We start from the raw sequence: 6,074 nt of genomic DNA, 5'->3' as shown, positions 1-6,074 counted from the left end.
ACACCTCTATCTCTAAACATGTGGACATATTTTTCGATATCGGCTTCTGCTTGAGGACAAGCGAGGTCTAAGCTTGGGGGAGTTGATACGTCCATTCTGTGTCATGCTTTTATATCGATATTTATTGCATTATGGGATGTTATTACATATTATGTCACAATACTTATGCCTTTTCTCTCTTATTTTACAAGGATTACATGAAGAGGGAGAATGCCGACAGCTAGAATTCTGGGCTGGAAAAGAAGCAAATATTATAGACATAGTGCCCAACTCCAAAAGTCCTGAAACTCCACGAAAGTCAGTTTTGGAATATATTAAAAAAATTGGGCGAAGAAAGCACCAGAGGGGGCCACCCACTGTCCATGAGAGTGGAGGGTGCGCCCCCTGCCTCGTGGGCCACCTGACAGGCCCCTGATGCCCATCTTCTGGTATAAGGTGTCTTTCGCCCTGGAAAAAATCAGAAGGAAGCTTTCGGGATGAAGCACCACCGTTTCATGTTCAGATCCTTTATGCATATTAATACCCCTTTGATTATGAACATGAATATGATTTGTGAGTAGTTACGTTTCTTCCTGAGGACATGGGAGAAGTCTTGCTATAAGTAGTAATCTGAATTTGGTATTCGTTTGATATTTTGATGAGATGTATGTTGTCTTTCCTCTAGTGGTGTTATGGGAACATCGACTACATGACACTTCACCATTTCTTGGGCCTAGGGGAAGGCATTGGGAAGTAATAATTAGATGATGGGTTGCTAGAGTGACAGAAGCTTAAACCCTAGTTTATGCGTTGCTTCGTAAGGGGCTGATTTGGATCCATATGTTTCATGCTATAGTTAGGTTTACCTTAATTCTTATTTTGTAGTTGTGGATGCTTGCGAGGGGGTTAATCATAAGTGGGATATGCTTGTCAAAGAAAGGGCAGTACCCAAGCACCGGTCCACCCACATATCAAATTATCAAAGTAACGAACAAGAATCATATGAGCATGATGAAAACTAGCTTGACGATATTTCCCATGTGTCCTCGGGAGCGCTTTCCTTTATATAAGAGTTTGTCCAGGCTTATCCTTTGCTACAAAAAGGATTGGGCCACCTTGCTGCACCTTTTTACTTTTGTTACTTGTTACCCGTTACGAATTACCTTATCACAAAACTATTCGTTACCGATAATTTCAGTGTTTGTAGAGAGTACCTTACTAAAAACCGCTTGTCATTTCCTTCTGCTCCTCGTTGGGTTCAACACTCTTACTTTTCGAAAGGACTACGATAGATCCCCTATACTTGTGACTCATCTAGTGGGCAGAGGCCCTCAGCACCGTACATGCACCAGAGGCCGGCCGCGCCATACTTGCACCGGATGCCCACCGCGCCGTTCGCGCCTCCTTAGCCTAGGTGTCCACCTGGGCGCAGTAGAGCAACCTGGCCATCGCATCCTTGAGCTAGTGATCTCCGATGAAATAGCCAACTTGGAGCTCGAGATCGTGCTCCAGATGTACTGCGAGCGTGTCGACCACTTGGACGAACGCCTGCACGAGTTCAGGCAGAGCCAAGAGCTACCGTAGGCAAGGGCTGCTGGTCATGGTCTCATGGACGCGTTTTATTTTGTTGAGTCGTTCTGATGTGGATAGCTATGTATTCACAGCAATCATAGTATTGCTCTGTTTATTCCTCTGTTTCTATGTGTGTACTCTATTTTTCGTTCTTATATGTTCTATTTCAATGTGTGTATATACGCTTTCCATTCTGTATATGTGGATGACAATAGCTAGATTCAAATTAGTATAGAAAAACAGATAGAAAATGGAATTCATAATATATATATGTATATATATTAATTGTTCGTTAGTTCATCATAGAATATATATATATATATATATATATATATATATATATATATATATATATAATATCATCACATATACGTGATGATACTTAACTACTAGGTACAATGCATAAAATTGAAAATGAATAATACTAAAACTAATAATCCCTCATGGGGCCAGTATTCCGGCAGCCTCTCGCCAGCAGATCCTTGGTGCGCGGCGTCTTCCCAGTGCGGAGGCAGTACTCCGCCTCCTCCGCCTCGTAGCGCTTGACGTACTGATCTGCCTCTTGCTGGCGGACGCACACGAACGATCTTGCCGCTTCATTGGGCGCCCACCATAGCTCCTCATCGGTGGCACGCTGGAGCTTATCGGCCCACCTCCACGCACTGATGAGGCGCCCAACGCCTATGACCTTCCTCGCGAAGTACCCATCTTTGTACACCTCCTCGGCACGACGATGCGCCCGCCCCCAAAGCTCCGCCACCTCCTTTTTCGAGGCGGCATCACGGGATTCACATGCCGCCTGGTACGTGGCTTCCTCCTCTGCCATCTCCTTCTTGAACACCACTTGCCTGGCTTTGTCAACCGGTGGCAGGGACTTCCATAGACAAAGATTGTACCGGCCCCAAAACCAATCCAAAGTTGGGGGGTCCGGCGCAACCTCGTCTGGTGGCGCATAAGGATCCTCGTCGATGCTATTCGAGTGAGCGTCCTCGGGGGGCAACGACTCCTCGTCGGCGTGTGGGTAGACCGACGCCGCCATGGCAGAGATTTGAGAGAGAGAGAGAGAGCGAGGGGTGGATGTAGATGAGAATGCAGGTGGGGCGACATGAGCAAGGTAGTATTTATTGGCGGCCAGAATCTAGATCGACGGGGATAGTACACATGCCGGTCGCCAGAATTTACGAGTACTGTAGCTTGAATTACATACGATTCCCGCAGCAAAATCTGTGTCTGAACATAATAGTAATACAGAACCGTGTTTGATTAATGATCCCCACCACTCACCTACCAAACATCGAGCTGCGCGAGAGAGTGCCAATCATGTGGGGGCCGGTTGTGTCTTGCAAGATCTTTACATTTTCTTTTTTGAACACCAGATATTTACATCATCTGATGATTTTTTAACCCGCACACAAGTACACAAAAATATGATTTTTCAAACCGTTATGGTTAGGCATTGCATGTAGATGTAGTGCAAATTTGAATTACGGTCATTAAATGCCTAGAAAATCACTTAAATGTCTTGAAAAGGTTAAATAACCCCTGAAATTTTCCAAATTTTCACATGACTGTTGTATTAGTGCACGTTAAACATAGAAAAAATTCAAGGCCGTAAGAAGAAGCTATCTCCCGTTCGTCATCAAACATGCATTGTTCCCTCTCGGAACCATGAACTTTCTAGTGAGTTGCTCCGATTTGTGAGGGGTGTGTGTCCAAACTTTCATCAAACAGGCCAATTTTCTTACCACATCATCTTGGTGGCATGACATTAAATCAAGCAAGGTTTCATGTTTTTCTAATCATTTTTTTTTATTTTTTGGAATTAAAATGCCATGGCACTCCATGCATGTGCCCACGCCATGAGACCAATATGTTTGAAAATTCCTTCTAATTTACTGCACATGGAATTAACTCGCACATAAGTACACAAATATAATTTTTCAAACCGTTATGGTTAGGCATTGCATGTAGATGTAGTTCAAATTTGAATTACGGTCATTAAATGGCTAGAAAATCACTTAAATGTATTTAACAGGTCAAATGACCGCCCGAATTTTCCAAATTTTCAAAGTACAGTTGTAGTCGTGCATGTTAATGGTCGAATAAATTTTGAAGGCCGTAAGAGGAAGCTATCTCCTGTTCGTCATCAAACATGCATTGTTCCCTCTCGGAACCACGGGCCTTCTAGTGAGTTGCTCCTGTTTGTGAGGGGTGTGTGTCCAAACTTTTGTCACACATGCCAATTTTTTTGCCACATCATCTTGGTGGCATGACATTACATCAAGAAAAGTTTCATGTTTTTTGATCATTTTTTAATTTGTTGGAATTAAAATGCCATGGCACTCCATGCATACGTATGCATGTGTCCATGTCGTGAGACAACTTTGTTTGAAAGTTCCTTCTAATTTACTGCACATGGAATTAAGTCACACACAAGTACACAAATATGATTTTTCAAACAATTATGGTTAGGCGTTGCATGTAGATGTAGTTCAAATTTGAATTACGGTCATTAAATGGCTAGAAAATCACTTAAATGTCTTCAAAAGGTCAAATGACCCCTAGAATTTTCCAAAATTTCACAGTATAGTTATAGTAGGGCATGTTAAACGTAGAATAAATTTTGAAGGCCGTAAGAGGAAGTTATCTCCTGTTCGTCATCAAACATGCATTGTTCCCTCTCGGAACCATGAGCCTTCTAGTGAGTTGCTCCGGTTTGTGAGGGGTGTGTGTCCAAACTTTTGTCACACATGCCAATTTTTTTGCCACATCATCTTGGTGGCATGACATTACATCAAGCAAGGTTTGATGTTTTTTGATCATTTTTTAATTTGTTGGAATTAAAATGCCATGGCACTCCATGCATACGTATGCATGTGTCCATGTCGTGAGACAAATATGTTTGAAAATTCCTTCTAATTTACTGCACATGGAATTAGCTCGCACACAAGTACACAAATATGATTTTTCAAACCCTTATTGTTAGGCGTTGCATGTAGATGTAGTTCAAATTTGAATTACGGTCATTAAATGGGTAGAAAATCATTTAAATGTCTTTAAAAGGTCAAATGACCCCTAGAATTTTCCAGAATTTTAAATTACAGTTGTATTAGTGCACGTTAGACGAATAAAAAAATTGAAGGCCGTAAGAGGAAGCTATCTCCCGTTCATCATCAAACATGCAATGTTCCCTCTCAGAACCATGAGCCTTCTAGTGAGTTGCTCCGGTTTGTGAGGGGTGTGTATCCAAACATTGGTCAAACATGCCAATTTTTTACCACATCATCTTGGTGGCACGACATTTCATCAACAAAGCTTTCATGTGTTTTTGATATTTTTTTAATTTTTTGGAATTAAAATGCCATGTCACTCCATGCATACATATGCATGTGTCCATGTCGTGAGACAAATATGTTTGAAAATTCCTTCTAATTTACTGCACATGGAATTAACTCACACACAAGTACAAAATTATGATTTTTAAACCGTTAAGGTTAGACGTTTCATGTAGATGTAGTTCAAATTTGAATTACGGTCATTAAATGACTAGAAAATCACTTAAATGTCTTTAAAAGGTCAAATGACCCCTAGAATTTTCGAAAATTTCACATTATAGTTGTACTAGTGCACGCAAAACGTAGAAAAAAATTGATGGCTGTAAGAGGAAGCTATCTCCCGTTCGTCATCAAACATGTATTGTTCACTCTTGGAACCACGAGCCTTTTAGTGAGTTGCTCCGGTTTGTGAGGGTTTTGTGTGTCCAAACTTTCATCAAAGAAGCCAAATTTTTTACCACATCATCTTGGTGGCATGACATTACATCAATCAAGGTTTCATGTGTTTTTGATATTTTTCTAATTTTTTGGAATTAAAATGCCACATCAATCCATGCATACATATGCATGTGTCTATGTCGTGAGACAAATATGTTTGAAAATTCCTTCTAATTTACTGCACATGAAATTAACTCGCACACAAGTACACAAATATGATTTTTCAAACCGTTATGGTTAGCTGTTGCATGTAGATGTAGTTCAAATTTGAAGTACGGTCATTAAATGGCTTGAAAATAACTTAAATGTCTTTAAAAGGTCAAATGACCCATAGAATTTTCCAAAATGTCACATTACAGTTGTACTAGTGCATGTTAAACGTAGAAAAAATTGAAGGCCATAAGAGGAAGCTATCTCCCGTTCGTCATCAAACATGCAGTGTTCCCTCTTGGAACCACGAGCCTTCTAGTGAGTTGCTCCGGTTTGTGAGGTGTGTTTGTCCAAACTTTCTTCAAACATGCCAAATTTTTTACCATATCATCTTGGTGGCATGACATTACATCAACCAAGGTTTCATGTGTTTCTGATTTTTTTATTTTTTGGAATTAAAATGCCATGTCACTCCATGCTTAATTGTCATAGCCGTTAGACCAATATGTTTGAAAATTCCTTCCAATTTACTGCACATGGTATTAAATTGCACACAAGTAGACAAAAATATGAGTTTTCAAACCGTTATGGTTAACTGTT

The sequence above is a fragment of the Triticum dicoccoides genome, chromosome 4A, assembly GCF_002162155.2.
Source record: "Triticum dicoccoides isolate Atlit2015 ecotype Zavitan chromosome 4A, WEW_v2.0, whole genome shotgun sequence".
NCBI classification, from domain to species: Eukaryota; Viridiplantae; Streptophyta; class Magnoliopsida; order Poales; family Poaceae; genus Triticum; species Triticum dicoccoides.
The sequence above is the reverse complement of the archived record's forward strand: the minus strand, read 5'-3'. Positions refer to the sequence as shown.